The 21,285-nt window shown below is 42.6% G+C and overlaps 1 protein-coding gene and 1 long non-coding RNA gene across 2 annotated transcripts in view; one reads left to right on the forward strand and one right to left on the reverse strand.

The window, feature by feature from the left end:
* Positions 1 to 21,285, forward strand: part of LOC143270628 (serine/threonine-protein kinase PLK1-like) — a 124,624-nt gene that overhangs the window by 15,989 nt on the left and 87,350 nt on the right.
* Positions 1 to 21,285, reverse strand: part of LOC143270608 (uncharacterized) — a 29,498-nt gene that overhangs the window by 5,733 nt on the left and 2,480 nt on the right. The window lies entirely within an intron of this gene.

The following is a 21,285-nucleotide window of genomic DNA, read 5'->3' on the forward strand; positions in this document are numbered from 1 at the left end:
AGCACAGGCCCTCATGGCATGGTGTGTGTGAAGCAGCAGCCTCAGGAAGCAGTTTGTGAAGTAAACGATGTAGCCAGCAGGGAATTGGCCCAGAACCTGGTGTACTTCAGATGAGAGCTCCCTGTAGTGGTGCTTCTTGGAATGGGCAGGAAAAGGACACTGACTCAGTTATGGCAGGCCATACCTGATAGATGTCCAATCCAGGTTTTAGAACACAATTTATTCATGGCATGGAGCAGGCCTTGCACTGATATCCCCTTTTAACATTGGAACCTTTTCAGAGATGTGGGCAGAGAAATGGGCTGTGGGGATATCCCACTGGGTTCCTTCCTCTCAGGAAGAGGCCCCTACAAGCCTCTCATCTATTACCAGGTGATAATCCCCTCCCTCTTCCTCAAGGCAGTCTCCATCAGGGGCTGATCTGCAGCTGAGAGGACAGTAGGCAATGTTTGGAGGCATTTTGGCTGGCTTGCCTTAGGAAGAAACTACCTCAGTCAACCTGTGAGGCCAGGGATTCTGCTAAGCATGAATACAAGCAGTGTAACAAGGCACAGGATACAGGGCACCACCCACCCTTTCCCTGACAGTTTTCTCCTCTGAATCAGTACCACCCTGGTTGAAAAACCACGACTTGAAATTGATTTTGTTGACATGGGGTCTTACTCCCTGGTCTAGGTCAGCCTTGAATTCTCTACCTTCCCACTTCAACCTCCTGAGTGCCAGGGTTACAAGCATCATGTCAGGCTTAGAAAATGACTTGTTAACCTTCACTATGCTTCACATGATTGTAGTTGGGTAGGTAGTCTATAATTGTGACACTCAGGAAGGAGAGGCAGGTAGATCCTGAGTTCAAGCTACACAGAAAAAAAAGATGCTGGTTCTCACCTGTTCTGACATAATGAGCTAGGTAGGACAAAGTGTCAGTGTTCAGCAAAGGTTATGAATGTGGGAAAGTGAACTAATGTCACGGCAGCACCTACTGATCCTCCTCCCTCTGGTTCTCATGTTCTGATGTACAGACATGCACCACCATGTGAGGTTCTGTGCAGCGCTGGGACTAGAACCCAGGGCATTGTTTTTTTACTAGGCAAGAACCCTACAAACAGAATTACTTTCCCAGTCAGTCTGTGGCACACCCCTTTAATCCCAGCACTCAGGAAGCAGAGATAGGTATATCTCTGTGGGTTTGAGGCCAGCCTGGTCTATAGAGTGAGTTCCATGACAGCCAAGACTACAGAGAAACCCCGTCTCAAAAAAAAAAAAAAAAAAAAACACCACCACCACCAGCAACAACAACAACAACAACAAAAAAAAAACTCAAAGAAAACAATTATGAAATACAAATAAAAATTCTTCAGAACTAAGCTTCTACAATGAAGTCACTCAACTCCAGCAAGTTTATGTATAATTTCACTAGATTTTATGAAACTTGAGAAAAAATTGTTTTTGTTTTTTTTTGTTTGTTTGTTTATTTTTGTTTTTGTTTTTTGTTTTTGTTTTTGTTTTTGTTTTTGAGACAGGGGTTCTCTGTGTAATAGCCTCGATGTCCTGGAACTCAATCTGTAGACCAGAGTGGCCTTGAACTCAGAGATATGCCTGCCTCTACCTCCTGAGTGCTTGGGGCTGTAACTCTGTGGTAAGTGTCTGCCCAGTGCTGAGGTCCTGGGTTCCATTCTCAGTACTGAAAAGAAAACAAAAACAAAAACCCAAAACTCGAGTGCTGTATACACAGGAGTGTGCCACCATGCCAGCCTTATGTCTTCTGAGAGTGCCAGACATGGCATTTAGGGCTTGTTCTAACTTCCTATGATATCTGCTCAACTCTCAGGTTCTGTCAAGACCCTATTTCCAAGTAACCAAGGATCTCAGTGGGTGTGGATGCCAGCAAGCAGCCCAGACAACTTCCTGCCTGGCCAATGGTGCCCTCCATGCTGGCTCACATTGAGAGCTCCTGCTGGAAGTGTCAGACCCCTACTTTGCCCCTAGCCTTGTGGCCCATCAGCAGTGTCTGGGCCACTAGACAGCCACAGTTCTCCTGGTATTCCATGTTAGACTTTGGGTGGAGTTGTCTGTCAAACCATGATGCATTCCTAGGGCTGTTGTTATTTTCTTTATTATTTTCAGTGCTGCGAATGCAAACCAGGGCCTTCTGTAAGGTAGCAAAGTGCTGTGGCACTAAGCCAGGTCTGCAGCCCCCTACTAGGAGATTCTAGGCAAGGGCTCCACTGTCGAACCATATGGGCACCCACCAACTCACTGTGAGGTTTTAGGCAGGGACTCCACCCATGAGCCACAACACCTCTAGTTGGGGGAAGGAGTTCTGTGGTTGATATATTTGTACCTTACTAAACTTATCTGGGGTCATAGAACAACCACTAGATAGATATAGAGGCCATAAAATGGTGGCACACACACCTTTAATCCTATCACTTGGGAGGCAGAGATCTGTCTAGATCTTTGTGGGTTCCCGGCCACACTGGGAACAGCCAGGCTTGGTGACACACACCTTTAATCCCAGCACTTGAGATCTCATGTCTTGCTTGGGAAAGACACATGCCTTTAATCCCAGGAAGTGATGGCAGGAAACAGAAAGTTATATAAGGTGTGAGGACCAGGAACTAGGGCCTTTTAGGCTTTTAGCAGCAGTTCAGCTGAGATCTATTTGGGTAAGTACTCAGAAGCTTTCAGTCTGAGGATTCATGGAAACAGGATCTGATCAGGAATTGTCGAGGTGAGGTTAGCTATGGCTTGTTCTGCTTCTCTGATCTTTCAGAATTCACCCCAATACCTGGCTCCCATGGCTTTTATTGATAAGACAACTTGAAATTCATTTTACAGAGTTCCTCTTTTGATTCCTATTTCCTATCACTAGACCAACCCTCCTAGAAACGGAGCTGTAAAATGTTCTCTTAACTCCCATATGGCCTTTATATGGGACTCTGTTCTATCTGGGGCTGGGAAGAACACTGTGTTATGGCTGTTCTGTGGCTCCTTGGCCCTGATCTCAGCAACTGTCAGATCAGCTGATTTCAGCCACTCATCAGCACATTTTGGATGCTTCCAAATAGTTATCAGGTGAATGGGTGTGATGGTGCATGTCTGTGATCCTAGCCCTCTAGAAGATGGTTGTTCATGTCTGTGATCCTAGCTCTTTGAAATGTGTTTGTTCATGTCTGTGATCCTAGCCCTCTGAAGCATGTTTTTTTGCATGACTGTGATTCTAGCCCGCTAGGGATGGAGGCAGAAGAATAAGCTGTTCCAGGCCAGCCTGGTCTACATAGCCTGACTCTGTCTTTGCATAGGGGGGTATGTACACACACATACAAATACAAAAAGAAACTGAGGGCCACAGAGTATAGAGAGGGACTTTAAGTTGTAGTGGATTCAACTACCACTTAGCCCACCCTGCTCTAAGGTCAACCTTCTCCTTTTAGTGAGGGAATGCTTTTACCTGCTTAACACAACTTCAAATTATGGCCTTAAATAAATGAGTCGGCTGCCCTGCTCTTTGTGTGGCCCCATTCTGCCTCCTCTGGTGAATTCCAAAGTGGATGCCAAAATGTGGTTCTGAGCCTGGCTCTTCATGCAGGAGGCTTGGCATGAATGGAGCCTGAAGAGTGGCTGCCTGTGTCTAGCCTGAATCTCAACCCTAAGGCCTCATGTTGTCCTTGCAAGGGTCAAGAGTTGGTGTCTTCTTAGAGTCCAGATTGCTGCTGACAGGCTGTCCTTCCCCTCTGTCCCTTGAGAGAGGACATGCTGTTGTTGGGTGAGGCTGTCTGGCCATTGCTATCTCAGATCCCTCCTGTGTCCATACCACCCTATATGCTGGGTCACCACATGCAGCCGGCATGTATTTGTAGTCAAAAGGTTTGTCAGGATCCACCTGGCTGCCATCTACCTGCAGACACTTATAAAAAAAATCACTCAGAGACTTATTATTTATAACTGCTTGACCATTATCTCAGGCTTATTACTGACTAGCTCTTACACTTAAATTAACCCATAATTCTTATCTTTATTTAGCCATGTGCCTTTGTACCTTTTCTCAGTTCTGCCTTGTCATCTTGCTTCCTCTGTGTCTGGCTGGTGACTCCAGATTCTGCTCTTCCTCTTCCCAGATTTCTCCTAGTCTGCTTGCCCAGCCTGTACATCCTGCCTGGCTACTGGCCAACCAGTGTTTTATTAAACCATTGTACAAGAGCATTATCCCACAGCATTTCCCCTTTTCTGTCTAAAAAAAAATGGAAGGTTTTAACTTTAACATGGATTATGTTTGTTTGTTTGTTTGTTTGTTTTAGACAGGGTCTCACTGTGTAGCTCTGGCCGACCAGAAACTCACTACTTACACCAGGCTGGCCGCATTCACCTGCCTCTTTCACTTGGGTTTGGGGATTCAAACTTGAGTCTTCACTGTGGGTAGTGAATGTCCTAGTTGCCAAGCCCCCTCCCCAACTGTCTCTCAGGGTTTAGGACAATGCTCAGGTTTGAAACAGACATGATTGCCATCCATGAAACATGCAGTACAGAAGCATTTGTAGTTAAGATTAACTTGGGCATAGCTCAATCTTTGAAAAACATTTTTTGCTTGTTTAATATCCACCAAAGGAGTGAAACTAGGGGATTTCAGGGGACAGAGGTGCGATTGTTCTATGATAACCATATGTAGTTTAGTCTTTCTGTGGAAAGGCAGTGGTTGAGGCATTTTAAAATGTCTAGCTACACTTATTTTTCCTCATGATAATTTGTCATAATTCAGTAGCATGACTTGCCTCTTAAGGCAGTTAACGATTTTGGAATGCTTCAGCATTACCAAACTTCTGATGTTTCACACCTGTACTACTGACTGTTAAGCAGGAGAGACAGAGATTTCTGCAAGTAGCTTGGAGGAGGAAGCGATTTCTGAATACACAGGTAGTATCATGTCACCTCCCTTCATCTTAATATTTGATAAAAAGACTTTATGTGACTCTTCTAAAACAGAACCGCAGCTCCTTCTGTGGAAGGCAAGCCTGAAGGATGGGCAAGGCCCAGTAGGGATAGTACCAAAACATCAACACACAGTAGAAAACACATGGTTAGAAACCACTTATTAGAATGTATATGTCCTGAGAATGCACAGGGCACAGCTGATTCTGCCTGAGGTCCAGATTCATGCACTGAGCAACCACTGGGTTGTGGGTCTCTCCAAATGGGAGACAGCCACTGTGGGACAACTATATCTGTCGAGGTACCCAGCCTCAAGTTACCAGAATCTTAGGCTTTCAGATAACTGTTATACTATAACTCAACCTTTGTAGTGCCTGTGGTACCACCCGTTCACCATGTCCAAGCGATGTGCTAAGTATTAAAAACAGAGACAAGACAGCAGGTCATTCGTCTCAGCAGAATGCCAATGTCATTTATTGAAGGAGGGAAGAGGCCTTAAATACAGGCTTACAGCACAATGGGAGAACCCCAGAAGGCAGATGTTAGCTACAGAAGTTTTACATACTTGCATCCTAGCTGTTTACACCAAATATGCATGATACACAAACAAGGAACCTCCATGAGCTCTTCAGGAGGAAGGAAACTGGCAGGGAATTAGCATAGGGAGGTCATCTGATCAAGGTCAGCAAGCAAGGCAACAGCTACCCACAGAATGGGGATCAGGGCCCAACAAACCTTATTTGATATATTCTTTTAAAATGTGTGTGTGTGTGTGTGTGTGTGTGTGTGTGTGTGTGTGTGTGTGTGTGTGTATGTGTGTGGTGTGTGTTTTGCAAAACTCTAGTAGGTACAAGGTCTACTTTTGAAAAACAGCATGAAAAGTATTTTCTTCAAGTTGTGGGCTGAAAATTTGTGTGCAGTGTGTGAAATAAGATGTTGTCTTCTATTCTCTCCAAACTCATGCTTAGGGCTAAGGTTAAAGTAAGTCTCTCCTTTCATAAGCAATTAAAATTGATTCAGAGTGGATTAACAGAGTGTTTGAATTCATTGGAGTATCAGTATAGAAAGGAAGGGCTTGATGACTAGGAAGACAAGAGAGTATTTCACATTGGCAGATGACTCACTGAAGGCCCTGTATTTGCAATCATTTGGTTGTCAGAGTATCTGTACCCTAATGAAGACTGACAGTGAATGAGAAAAGACAAATCAGGCTAAATCTCAGATCTTACAGATCCCTGGAGTTTCTATGAGAACAATGGCACCAGTGGAAATCTGGTGACATGGGAAAGGAATTGTTAAAGCACTCTGACTTACTGAACTTGTATATTAGTAGACTGAAGACCATCCACAATGTGTACAAATGTAAAAATCTCTCAAAGGAAATTTTACATCTTACTTAAAAGTTTTTAAATAGGAATTCCTAGGCATTGTGTGTGTGTGTGTGTGTGTGTGTGTGTGTGTGTGTGTGTATGTGAATCAAGTAATGTACTCCAAATGTTGACCAGTAGCAATTGCTATTGTTAGACACCCCTGACTACCAAATTTTCTAGGTGTTGGATATTACATTTTTAGTGTGAATGATGAAGCAATGGAATACTAAGGCTTAGATGCTAGTGGATATTCAGTTTTGGCCACTTTGCTAGTTCTGGTTTCCCATCCTCTTTTTTTCTTAATTGTATAGATATGTTATGATTATTTTATATGGATGAGTGTTTGCTTGCATGCATCTCTGTGGAGATGAGCAGGGAACATTAGTCCATGAGTATCTAAAAATGTAGGTGGTTCTGAGTTGACATGAGGGTCTTGAGAATGAAACCCAGATCCTCTGTGAAAGAAAGAGGGAGGGAGGGAAGGAGGGAAGGATGGAAGGAAGAAAGGAAGGAAGATAGGAAGGAAGGAAGGAAGGAAGGAAGGAAGGAAGGAAGGAAGGAAGGAAGGAAGGAAGGAAGGAAGGAAGGAAGGACACATGACTACTCCTAAGTTTGGAGGTTTAATATAGGTCTGTGAGAATACATAAGAGAAAGAGGTGTGGGGAAGATTGTGGGGCATTTACACACCAACCCCACAGCTCCCCAGAGTTTTCTTGAGTGTGAGCAGCAGGAAATATTAGATAGAAGTATTTATTTGCAGAGAATATTACTGAGATAAACAGATAGAAAATAAAGGATAGACTCGAGAGGGCCTGGAACCTTTTCCAATGGCCCCAACTGTCTCTGTCACAGGGTTTTTATAGAGACGCCAAGGGATGGAGAAAATGACCTCCTCCCCCAGTACAGCCAAGTGCAGACCATCTCAGACACCTGCACTCAGGTCCGTGGTCCTAATCATCCTCTATGCAGAACTGCTGGGTAAAGCCACGAGGAGCCCAAAAACGGGCTCCCACAGGTCCCCCTTTCTTAATATATAAAAAATAACTATTAATGGCTTACAGCAATCTCCATAGCTGTTACACCTCCCAGTATGGGAGTAGAGGATGATAAAGATGCCATTTCTCTTTTGAATTAGGTCCAAGGTGACTATAGCAGTCTTATCTGCCTCAAGCCCTTTCTAAACCAAAAACTCTTAAGGCGACTACAAACTTAAAGAATCCCTTAGCTTTATCATTACCATTAACAGGTTAACATAAATATTGCTATACATAGTACGGTGCTATATATAGTTAACAGTTTTCTCCATCTTATAACTTTAACTCAATCATTTGAATTTTCTTGCTAACAGAACATAGGAAAAATTTCAATGTACTCACATCAAACTTCCTTAATGCCACAAAACCAGGGTGCATTAATATCAATAGGTTTCTTCAAACATAATTCAATCTCATAACTCCTCCGTTTCTTTATAATTTTTTAAACAACATCTCAAACCTAGTTAGAGGAACCCAAACTTATACAGTTCCTACAAACCCATATTGAAAAGCAATATCTTCAATCTAACCATTAACACTTTGAAAACTTTTAGCAAAACATCCAAAAGCAGTTTTTTTTTTTTTTGTTTTTTGAGACAGGTTTCTTTTTTATTATTATTATTATTATTATTTTACAACACCATTCAGTTCAACATAATAGCCACAGATTCCCCTGTTCTCCCCCTCTCGCCCTCCCCTCCCCCCAGCCCACCCCCCATTCCCACCTCCTCCAGATCAAGGTCTCCCCCAAGGACCGGGGTTGACCTGGTAGACTCAGTCCAGGCAGGTCCATTCCCCCCTCCCAGACCGAGCCAAGTGTCCCTGCATAATTCCCAGGATTCAAACAGCCAACTCATGCAACGAGCCCAGGACCTGGCACCAATGCACAGCTGCCTCCCAAACAGATCGAGCCAAATGACTGTCTCACCCGTTCAGGGGGCCTGATCCAGTTGGGGGCCCCTCAGCCTTTGGTTCACAGATCCTGTGCTTCCATTCATTTGGTTATTTGTCCCGGTGCTTTATCCAACCTTGGCTTCAACAATTCTCGCTCATATAAACCCTCTTCTTTCTCACTAATTAGACTCCCAGTGCTCCACCAGGGGCCCAGCCATGGATGTCTGCCTTCAGATTCCTCAGTCCTTGGATGGGGTTTATGGCACCACTATCAGGGTGTCTGGCCATCCCATCACCAGAGTAGGTCAGTTCCTGCCGTCTCGCGACCATTGCCAGCAGTCTTTTGCGGGGGTATCTTTGTGGATCTCCGTGGGCCTCCCTAGCTCTCTACTTCCTCCCCTTCTCACCTTCTCATGTGGTCTTCATTTACCATGGTCTCCTATTCCTTGTTCTCCCTCTCTTTTCTTGATCCAGCTAGGATCTCCCACTCTCTTTCCCTCGACTGTCGCCCTTCATTGTTCCCACTCATGACCAGGCTGTTCATGTAGATCTCGTCCATTTCTCCGTGTCTTTTTTTGGGGTCCCGTTTTCCAGGTAGCCTCACTGGTGATGTGAGTAGCAGTCCAGTCATCCTTGTTCCACATCTAGCATCTTCCTATGAGTGAGTACATACCATATTTGTCTTTCTGAGTCTGGGTTACCTCAGTCAGGATGATTTTTTCTAGATCCATCCATTTGCCTGCAAACCTCATGATGTCATTGTTTTTCTCTGCTGAGTAGTATTCCATTGTGTATATATGCCACAATTTATTTATCCATTCTTCAGTTGAAGGGCATCTAGGTTGTTTCCAGGTTTTGGCTATTACAAACAATGCTGATATGAACATAGCTGAGCAAGTGCTCTTGTGGTATGATTGAGCATTTCTTGGGTATATGCCCAGGAGTGGTATAGCTGGATCTTGGGGGAGATTGATTCCCAATTTTCTAAGAAAGCGCATTATTGATTTCCAAAGTGGTTGTACAAGCTTGCATTCCAACCAGCAGTGGAGGAGAGTTCCCCTAGTTCCACATCCTCTCCAGCATAAAGTGTCTTCAGTGTTTTTGATCTTAGCCACTCTGACAGGCGTAAGGTGGTATCTCAGAGTTGTCTTGATTTGCATTTCCCTGATGATTAGGGAAGTTGAGCAATTCCTTAAATGTCTTTCAGCCATTTGGGATTCCTCTGTTGAGAATTCTCTGTTTAGTTCTAAAGCCCATTTCTCAATTGGACTGTTGGTCGTTTTGATGTCTAATTTCTTGAGTTCCTTATATATTCTGGATATCAGTCCTCTGTCAGATGTGGGGTTGGTGAAGATGTTTTCCCATTCTGTAGGCTGTCGCTTTGCCTTGTTGACTGTATCCTTTGCTCTACAAAAGCTTCTCAGTTTCAAGAGGTCCCATTGATTGATTGTTTGTCTCAGTGTCTGCGCTACTGGTGTTATATTTAGGAAGTGATCTCCTCTGCCAAGGCGTTCAAGACTATTTCCTACTTTCTCTTTTAGCAAAACATCCAAAAGCAGTTTCTTAATAAAAATCTTTACACTTTAAAAGTAGTCTCTTAGCATACCCCATTTGAATTTCTTACTAATCAAAACATGACATTAATCCACGCAAACAATTTTTTAAATTAAACTAAGGAGTATTAACTCTCACTTTTCTTTATAATTTTTTAAGCAAAATCTCAAGCCCAGTTAGAAAAAGTAAACTTTTCCATTTAAACGGTTCCATTTGTAACACAAAACCAGTTCTGTACGTAATTCCATTTTTACATAAACAGTTCCACAAAACAATTGCATTTTTAACACAGAACAATACATGAATCACCAGCATATATGCATACACAAAACTGCATCTTGAGTCAAGGTAGAAACAATAAATTTCTTCATTTAAATAGTTCCATTTTTAACCCAACTCCAGAAAACAGTTTCTAGGTCATTACTATAAGTAAACTCAAAATTCTCCCATTGCAATGAAATCTATTGTTCATTTCATTAAGTCCCAAAATTCAAGTAATTCTGATACAAGCCTTCCAAGTATGAAGAAATCCATAACAAAAATCTTTCTGTAGTTTTATCTCATTTTAAGTTCAAAAAGTTGGAAAAAAAAAGTAAATTCTGGTATCAGACTTTCACTTACAAATATGAAGAGACGTTTTACAACCAAAACTTTTTGCAGTTAACAATTTTAAACAATGTTAAAACAAGAATATCTGCAACTTTCATTCTCAAGCTGGAGATCTTTTTAGTTACAGTAATAGTTTAAACAGCACCGTTTTTTTGATGTTAGCTCAGGTTTTTCTGTGTTGCGTTGATTTTTTACGGATCTCAGCTGCAGATGCCTTGTTGTGCTGGATCTGGCCTCTGCCATTCTTAGCTTCTTAGTGGCTTCTGGAGCTTCTGAAACCATCCAGACTGCCTACTTTGCAGTCTACTAGGACACTAACCTTCTGTGTCTCGGGTTCTTTCACAATATACATTAAGAATAGATTCACACTTTGCATTTACACTTTACAAACTCACATATAACATTTTTTTGCCTTGCAAAGCATTTAGACTCACATTCAACATTTACATTTTACAAACTCACATATAACATATTAACATCTTCTTATTTATACTCCTTAAGTAAACTATTGAACTACTTTAGCAAATACATTTCTTATTACTTCTTATATACTTCTTATCTTATTTCTTATTTAAACTTACATTTACAACTAGTATCTTTACTTCTTACAAGCTTATTACTACATGTCTTAAGACTACCTTAAATATTTCTTGCAAGCTTATATTCTTAAAGGAACTCTATGGACCTATTTTATAAACTTATATAGGGCTACCATTAGCATATATCTAAATTAGCAAACACCCAAAGATTTCTTAACACAGATCTAACAAGACAGAATAATTTCTACAAACTCACATATCTTATTTTCATCTTTTTCTACTTTTTACTCTTATCATCACTATCTCTATCAGAAAGATTCTCTTAACTAGACAGGAAGTACGTACATCATTTCTAAAGTTTAGAGTTTATAGTCAGCTTTGCTATACAGCACTGGGATTTAATGAGTGTTGTCCTTATAGAGTTGTGATACTTGTTGCTAGGGGATTGTAACATTCTGGGGTGGGGGGAGGTGAAGCCACACCCCAAAGCTGAGTTCTCTCTGCCTTTCCGGAACTGGCAGAGATGCACCGTGGTAGACGGTTTTTAACTAGAGGCTGTCCCTTCACCCAAATTCATAATAGCTCCCCTAAGTGCTTCAATTCAGATAAATGTTTATATTACAGCAGTACTTTTGGTTTGCTTTACTGAAAAACTTCACGCTGAGTGAAATTGCTGTCTTTAGTTGCTGTAAAGCTCTTCGCCAAATACTGCACAGCTATTAGGTGATCTAAAGTATTTCTCTAAAAGAGCTAGTAAAGCCAAAAGCAGCCCAGCTTGGAACTCTATTTCCTCACTGTTTGCATTAACCAGTGACAAAACCTCAGAAACACTAATCGAGCCACTTTCATTCTGGTTCCTTTAAAGGAACGTCATTGGAGCTGACCTTCCTTAGTTCCAAGCTCCTTACCAGAGGCTCCGGTAAACACCGAGCTTCATTCTCCTCTTATGAAAAAACATACAAACAAACAAACAAACATGTCCTTGACTCCATATTAAAACAGGATCGGGACCCTTCCATAATCCTGAGCAGGGATCTTTCCATTTCACTTGAGCAAAAGTCGCTTGGGTGCCACTGTGCCAAAATCTATATGTGGCAGACTGTTCATAGACATCCATATTCAAAAAGTTCAGAACAAAAAGAGCATGATTTAATGCATTATGTGGAGATTGAGGGTTAAATGTCTTCCTTTTATTTTTTGAAGTTGTATTTTAAGACTGCTATGAGCCCTTTCTACAATACCTTGTCCCTCAGGATTATAAGGAATACCTGTTTTATGTACAATTTCCCATTGGGTACAAAACTGTTGAAATGCCTTACTACTATATCCAGAACAATTATTGGTTTTAATAATTTTTTGGTATACCCATATACAAAAAACACTTCAAGCAGTGCATAATTACATGTTTTGTAGCTTCCGCAGGTTGTGCACTAGCCATTAAAAATCCTGAATAATTGTCAATGATCACATGTACATATCTTACTTTGCAAAATTCTACAATATGAATAACATCCATTTGCCATAGATGATTGGAAAGAAGACCTTGAGGGTTTACCCCTAAGTGAGGGACAGGAAAATATTTTGGACATACCCCCACATCGTTTAACTTTTTAACGAGCTGCTTCTTTGGTAAGATTGAACTGCTTTCTCTTAAGCTTTCGCTATTTTGATGAAGAGCATGTGACTGTTGAGCCATTTCCACTTGGGATAATGCTCAGCCATTGCATTACCCCTCAGCTAAAGGACCAGGAAGATTGGAGTGAGCTCTAATATGGCCCACAAAGCATGGCAGCTTTGTTTTGTTAATAGCATCTTGAATTTGTTGAAACATTTTGACTTGATTGTTGTCAGTTCCAATATTTTCACCAAAACTGTTACTATTCAAAGGAGTCAAGAACATAGATGTTCTTTCATGAAACATATCCTTCATTAGCTTACTTGGAGAAAAAGCATTTTCAGGATTTAGTATTTTCACTTCATTAGCTTTAACTCCTGATATTATCCGCTGTGATATTTAGCACTGATTTCTTATAAGGAACTTTCAGGTGAAGCAACTATTTTTTTCAGACAGCTTTTCTGAAGTTTCCCATCTCTAAAGCAGTCATTTTTTGAATGGCTGTTTCCTTGTCTCCTTATTAGATATGCAAAGGGATTACTCATTGAAAGCTGTTGGTTCAATAGGCAAAGAACTTTATTTTCCCATAAGTTTCTTCATATCTAAAATAATGTTCAGTGTATAAACGGTTTTCTCAAGGATTTTAAAGTGGCTTGTTTGCTCTTAAAGGTAGCTTTTTGTCATCCAACTACCTTAAAAATTTGCACAGCTATTAGGGTAAATAAGGCATTTTACCAATGGAGCCCCAAACTGCGAAGCACCTAGTTCATTATCCTTTCAATTTTTCATTGGAACTGACACTTAAACTCTTAGACGACTTTCCTTATTCTTTTAAAAGCTGTATTTTAAGTTTACCATGAACGTATTTTCGAGCTGACAAAAGTGTTTCAGGACAATGTCGCCATCTTTAGCAGAAAAACTACCTTTCTCAGAATGCATTTCCCTTATATCAGTCATTTCCCATAGTTCTTTTGGGGTCTGAGAGTCAACTGGTTCTCTTTTACCAGACTTGCATACAAATTCTTGCCCGGGAGGATTGAATAAATTTTTTTGCTTTTGCAGCGGGAGATTTGAACAAGCATCTTCCATTTTCAATTATGGGACATTGGGAGGTTTCTGGTCTCTCCTCAGCTGGCTTTAACAGATGTCTCTCCTTTATTTGACACTGGCCTTGGATCAGAACCGCACCTGCCTCGTTAGCTGGCACTGAGGCTGGCATTTCTAATAGCAACTTTCCTTGGGGCTGTGTTTGTTTTACCCAGTCAGTGAAAAACAAGATCATGTACAACAGCTTTTCCATAGCTCTTTCAGAGAGATTTTCTCCCACTGATTTTATTCTCATTTTGCTTGTTCCTTCCCCCCGCCCCCATGCAGAGCTTCAGCTTTCTGTCTGTGGCTCTGTACCTCTGCTAGCTGCCTTTGGAAGTAGGGGCTCCCCCCCCCCATCTGCCTCAAATTCTAGCAGCTTTTCACATGTCATGCATTTTCAGGGGAGGAATCTGTCCCTTCTGTTTCTTCAGAGTCTTTCTCCCAGACATCTCCCAGTTTGGTCTCAGTTTATTCCCTCTACCCCAGAAACAGTTTCTGACACTACTGTGGCAGCTTTCCCTGCTACTGAAGGTAGGGGCTTTTTTGTCTGTTTGTTTTTGGGGTCTGTGTGGTTTGCATACAGACTGAAAATCTAACAAGGGAGGTTTTTGCCATTTCTAAACACCCATTAGGACAGGTGCTTTGCCTCATCAGGCCTTCACCTGGCCCAGTCCCCCAGTGGGTTGTGTTTGGTTGTCTGGGTGCTCAAGGACAGAGCTTATGCCAGAGGCAATCACCCCTTAGTGTTACACACCCTCATCTCATGGGAGTCAGTTGAAACAAAGCTTTTCTCAAAGAGATGCTTTCTCTGATAGAAAAGAAAGCTTTACTCCTGGATAGTCCTTTTCTGCCCTGGCTGGACTCTTTCCCCAGACAGTGTTCTGACTCAGCAGCACGACTGCTTCAGACACAGTTCAGCTCAACTGTTTTCCCAGAAGGTCCTTTCTCTGATAGGAAAGCTTTTTCTCAGATTTCTTTTTGCAGCTGTGGACCTTTCATCCCAGGACTTGTAGGAAAGTGGGCAACTGTGCTGTTCCCACTGGTTTTAGCTTTGTTTGTTCATTAGCAATCTTCCCCTGGGTCCTGCACCTTCCTGCCTCAGCTCTGTGCTCCAGGAAGTTTGCAACTGCAGGAACCCTAGTATCCCTGAAATGCTCCCCAACTCAGAGACGCTGAATAGTCGCCTCTGGGTTTTTGGTCAGAAGAGAGGATACAATGCTAACAGTTTGCAATGCTTCAGGGGATCTTTGATTTAGGATGATTAGGAGCACCTTTTCATTCTGAAATGCTCACTCAGACAAAACCCTTGTTGCCTCAGCTCACTGTAACTGTAAAGCTTGGCCTTTTTGCCTTTCTCAGGTAAAGTTTCCTGCCCTTTTGGGCTCTCTGTAGCTCTTCACCCACACTCTCCCAAGCATTTCCCTCAGGGTACTCTGACCCACTGTCTTACTAGCTTGAAGAGAAAGAGCTTAGAAGAGGTTTTTAGGAACTTGTCCCTGCCTCCTGCATTGCAGGGAGGATTGTTAAAGCTTGAAAGAACTTAGAGAGGTTTTGCTGTCTTAAGAAGTTTGTTTTCCCTTAGAGCTAATCACAGGTGCTCCCCATAATATTATCTTCAGGTGATTCTAATTTTTGCCCTTTTGAGAAAGTTAAAGGCTTTAGTTTTTAAGTTTAAGAGATTTTGAAAAAGATTAAGGGTTTTTAGAGAGATTTCCCCCCAAATTTTCCAAGAAAAGCTTTATAGTTTAAGAGAAAGATTTTTTCCCCAAAAGAGAAAGACCAACTTTTCCCCAAACTTCCCAACTTTAAACTTTTTGGCTTTTTACACCCCCATTTTTGCCTCAGGGAGAAAACACTTTCTCCTGTTGCTTGAATTTTAGCATTTCAGCTGTCCCCAGGACAAAAGCTTCCATAGGAAACTTTTTCTTGCCCCATAAGCTCAGAGAAGAGCTTTTTTACTAACCTGTAAATCACAAAGAAAGATTTTTCCCCCAGTGTGCATTGAAATCCTGCAAAGTTAGAAATTAAGTTTTTCTGTCTAGTTAGTTGCCTTACTTATTTTTTCTACACGATCTTACACTTCTAAGTTTCTCCTACACTATATTACTAACCTATACCTTATACTTATTTTTCACAGATAGAAACTGAGAAAGGGATAGAAGATAGAAAATTTTGACAGAAGAGAATTTTGCGCTGCAACATCGGACATCCTTCTAGTCTGTTTTCCTTTACTCTTGAGGATAAAACCCTGCCCTTCAATAATATATATATATATAAAATATATATTTTCTATAACACTGGCACGCCTTTCCACTGGAAGGGCTGACTCAGCACTTTCACCAAAAACTCTGTAATACAACTATTATTTTGCTTTATCTTTGGTCCCTATTATTTTGTCTTTAGTCCCTGTTCATTTGTCTTTAGTCCCCCGCTCTTTCTTTAGTCCCTGTTCATGGCGCCATTCTGTGGGGCATTTACCCACCAACTCCACAGCTCCCCAGAGTTTTCTTCAGTGTGAGCAGCAGGAAATATTAGATAGAAGGATTTATTGCAGAGAATCTTGCTGAGATAAACAGATAGAAAATAAAGGATAGCCTTGAGAGGGCCTGGAACCTTTTCCAACTGCCCCTACTGTCTCTGCCCCAGGGTTTTTATAGAGATGCCAAGGGGTGGAGCAAATGACCTCCTCCCCCAGCACAGCCAAGTGCAAATATCTCAGACACCTGCACTCAGGCCCGAGGTCCTAATCATCCTCCATGCGGACCTGTAGGGTAAAACCAAGAGGAACCTGAAAACCAGCTCCCACTGAAGAGTCCAGGGTTATCAGGACACGACTGAGGTAGAACATGTGAGGAGAGAGAGGAACAAGAGCAAAGGAAGAGCCACAGACAAAGAGAGGCAGCTTGGGCCAAGGGAGCATGAGGCCAAGAGACTGGTGTAGCAAAAATTCTTCAGTTATATAGGTGCCAGTGGAACTGGGGGAGGGAAGCTTTTAATACCAGGAAGTGATGGCAGGAAGCAGAAAGGTATATAATGTGTGAGGACCAGGAACTAGAGCCTTTTTTAAGCTTTTAGCTTTTAGCAGCAACTCAGCTGAGATCCATTCCGATGAGAACTCAGAGGCTTCCAGTCTGAGGAAATATGATTGGCTGAGAAACTGGTGAGCTGAAGGTAGCTATGGGAAAAGATCTTCACAAGCCCACATCTGACAGATCTGACAGAGAGATGATCTCCAAAATATATAAGGAACTCAAGAAAGTAGACATCAAATTACCAAATAATCCAATTTAAAAAATGGGGTACAAATCTAAACAGGGAATTCGAAACAGAAGAATATTAAATGGCAAAAAGAAATTTAAGGAATTGCTCAAAATCCTTAGCCATCAGGCAAATGAAAATCAAAATGACACTGATGCCAACTTATACCTATCAGAATGACTAAGATCAAATCCATTAATGATAGCTTATGTTGGAGAAGATGTGGTACAAGGGGAACACTCCTCCACTGTTGGTGGAATGCAAACTTGTACAGCCACTCAGGAAATCAGTAGGGCAGTACCTCAGAAAGTTAGGAATCTACCTATATTAACACACAGCTATACCACTCTTGCGCATATACCCAAAGGATGCTCAATCATACCACAGGTCACTTGCTCAACCATGTTTATAGCAGCATTATTTGTAATAGCCAGAACCAGGAAACAACCTAGATGGCCCTCAAGTGAAGGATATAATAATATAAATGTGGTTCCTTTACACAATGGAATATTACCCAGTGGTAAAAAAAAAATAGTGATATCATAAAATTTGTAGGCAAATGGATGGCACTAGATACTGATGGAGGTACACAGACCCAGAAAGACAAATATGGTATGTGCTTACTCTTAAATGGATATTAAATGCAAAGCAAAGGGTAGCAGATATACCATGTGACATCAGCACATGGACATTCTACTGTCTCCTGGAGAGCCCTGATATTCTATGTGATGTCACCAGTGTTGTGGCAACACCAACTGTCATTGGGGCATTGGTGCAGTGTCTCGTGTTTCACCTACAGACATGCTGATTAGACTGAACAGGATTCTTGGGCAAGCACAGGGAGATCAGAGGAAGGCAGAAGGAAGATGGCCTTCAGTCTAAATGTCACACACCAAGAAACAAATGGTTCTGGGGAAAGCACAGTGAGTCCTGGAAAAGGGATAGGGAGCTTCCTGAAGGAGGAAGGCTTCAGCTGATCCTTCCAGGAGTGGGGGTCAGGAGGGGAGGGTTTCTGAGAAGCAATGGGCCTATCCTGGTCCTCTGAGTTCTTCAAGCGCAGACCCAGAGTTGAGGATTTCCCATGGTTAGTTTGCAGAGAGCCAGGCATGGTCAAGGCTTAAGCTGCTCTGTTGAGGGCCCTCTGCTTTCACTCTGAGTGGGAAGGAAGCACAGAGGGACTAAAGAGGTTTCAGTTCCAGCCCTGCACTTCACCCACACTGGATTTCTTTTGGTGTGTGTCACTAATAGCAGGGAGAGTAATGTCCCCTGGCCAGAGCTAGAGAGTCTCACATTTTAAATATCCTGTAGCAGGGCAGGAACCACCAAGCATTGTTGCATGTCAGTGAACCCTAAGGTTTCTGAGTTCCTGCCCTCTCACTAGCCAGTCCTCTTTCCTCTACCTTGAGTGCAGGACTGGGACATCACTCTTCCTGTAAGTATTTGTTCTTGGTGTCTGAGGGCTCACCTATGGATGCCCAGTCGTTAGGTACATTCAGTCATACTTATCAGTGGTTGATAACACCTTTGCTAACATCATGATGGCTGGAATGTGTTCTGCTGAAGCTTTTGGCAAAAGTTTCATCATTACCTGTGTGACTTATCATTGTTCTGACAGGACCCACATAATCCTCCACCACCCCATACATCGTAACAGCCCCGTGGATCTTCTCTGATGTGCTTGTTCAACTCATGGAACTGATTTTCCCTCCCCATTGTCCTGAGCTAATTTCTTAGCATCCTTAATTTCTCATCTTATAAGGTGGGAATCATCAGGATGAGAAGAGATATTCCTGGGCAGTGTGTGGAAAATGAGTCTTGCTTTCCACACATGATGAACAATTGAATTAGAATGAACTAGATTCTAATGAATCAAAGAGATCTCACGATTGGAAGGAGGAGGTGCTGAAGGCCTTCCCTGTGTCTCAGGAAAGAATCCTGGAAAAGGCATCTTGGCTATTGGTGAATTGGGGAAAAGCTTGTTATCAGATAGGTGATGAGCATTGGCAGTGGCCCTAATAGTCCATTCTCTGGAAATTCTATTGTATCCTGGAGAGCCCATGGCATCTTCTGTGAAATCACCAGTGTTGTGGCAATGCCAACTGCCCTTGAAGCATTCACTAAGTGCTTATATTGTTCATCAAATTGACATGTTGGTAAGACTGATCACACTGATTGGCAGAGAGAGGCCTCGTTTCCTAAGGAGGAGGTGAGGCTAGAACTGGACCTTCTAGTAATGGGGTTCAGTAGCTGTGATCATGAAGCAATGGGCCTATGCTGCGTATCTGGGTTCCTAAAGAGCAGATCCAAGGTGGAGGATTCCTGATGGTTAGTTGGCAGAGGGCCAGGGATGGTCAAGGCTGCAGCTGCTGTGCTGCGACCTCCTTCAGTTCATTCTGCATGGCAAAGAATGCAACAGGAGGCCGAGAACCACTAATGCGGTATCAGAATGGGATGTTGTTGCACTTTATGTCTGATGTAAATACCAAGGAGGGAAATTTTCCATCCACGTACCCAGGTCTGAGACATTCAGTTCCTTTTAGTTGTGGACACAGGTTATCAGGGCTGGGAGGTGAAAAGCACTAGGGACTCCTGGACTTCCTTGCATCACATCAGTGCAGCACGATATTACAATTCTTATTAATAAAATCAAACCTGAGCCAAGTATTGGGGTGAATGCTGGAAGATCAGAGAAGCAGAACAAGCCACAGCTTCCTCACCTGGACAGTTCCTCAGCTGATCCTCTTTCCTCAGACTTGAAGCTTCTGTGTCCTCGTCCCAATGGCTCTCAGCTGAACTGCTGCTCAAAAGCCTGAAGGCTTAACCAGCCAAAAGCTTCTAGTTTCTGGTCCTCATGCCTTATATACCTTTCTGGTTTTCTGCCATCACTCCCTGGGATTAAAGGCGTGAGTCACCATGCCTGGCTGTTTCCATTGTGGCCTTGAAATCACACAGATTCAGAGGGATTTTTGCCTCTAGAATGCTAGGATTAAAGGCGTGAATACCACCACTTTCTGGCCTCTGTATCTAGTGGCTGTTCCTATCTATGAAGCCAGATAAGTTTATTAGGGTGCACAATATTTTGGGGAACATAATACCACCACCTATCAGGTATTAGCTGGCAATTCCAAACCAACATGGCTGGCCTTACTTATGTCTTTCAGGGCCAGGGGGGAGCAGTAGGGGCTGAGGCATATATCTAGCCATAGGGATTAGAGAAAGACACATGGCTTATAAGGCCCAGCTTAAGGAGAGCTGCTCGGATCTTTGAGGGCTTCACTGGGTTCCATGCATTTCCTCTTACTCAGGCCTCCACTTGGAACTCCACATGACCTTCTTGGCTTATGCCATTCATCTGTAGAAATTCACTTGTGTTTATGTACCTACAGGGACAGCTAGGAAGGCATCATCCACACCCTTCTTCCTCACTGAGCAGCAACTACAGCTGAACCAGGTGGAAAAACTGAAACTTCAGCTACAGATGATGACCAATGACAGGAATGAACTGCATGAATTCCTGGCCCATTACAAAAACAATGAGTTGAACAAGAGGTATTCATCATGCCCTGTTCTCTGGTGAATGTCTTGACACTACTGTGTCAATTCCAGCAGTCCTTGGTCACTGGAAGCTGCACCTGCAGGGCGACCTGCACAAACAAATTTTCCTGAATGCATCTGAGAGGCAGAACTGAAGCCTGTAGGAGTGAGATGGGTCACAGGCTGTTCTGATTCCTCCTAATGAAAACCAGAGCCTGTGGTCTGAATCACAATCCACAGAGAGGGGCAGTAGGGTTTAAGATCACAACATGCATTTCAAGAGTCGTTGACAGATGTTGGCTTGTAGGAAATACTGGGTGCTCTGAGTTTAACCTGAGTCTCTGTATTTGACAAGATATTTACTTTTGCTTGTTGCTCTGGGAGCAGCTTGAAGGGCCTGGTGGTCCTACTTGTTCCATCTGTGTGTGTCTGGAAGGCCTAGAGTCCATCCCTGCTCCTCTCTGGTATTGTTCCTTGTACTGGGAGACAGTGCCACCCAGCTGCATTTCTCTGACATACTGTGTGTGTGTTTGTGTGCATGTGAATTGCCCTCTAAGCGGCCCAAACATTGCAAACATGGCAGTGGCAGGTTTTGCCCTTTTCACCTCCCTCTCACTTGAAAAACCATTAGATTACATTTCTTAATTTAGTCTCCAGAGTTCATTCCCTTTTGTGAACACCAACTCATTCTTGAAACTAAGCATCAAAGTCCAACCATAAAAATGCATTTCTCAGCTACACTTGCCAACCCTGACCAATCAGATCTCAGCAACTCACCCTAGCACAGACTTAACCTTTCTATTTAAAATCCCACTGTGGAAAAAAGCCTGCTGCGTGTTGTCTGCCTTTGCCTGATCCAGAGG

Source organism: Peromyscus maniculatus, chromosome 23 (genome assembly GCF_049852395.1).
Source record: "Peromyscus maniculatus bairdii isolate BWxNUB_F1_BW_parent chromosome 23, HU_Pman_BW_mat_3.1, whole genome shotgun sequence".
In the NCBI taxonomy this organism is placed as follows: domain Eukaryota; kingdom Metazoa; phylum Chordata; class Mammalia; order Rodentia; family Cricetidae; genus Peromyscus; species Peromyscus maniculatus.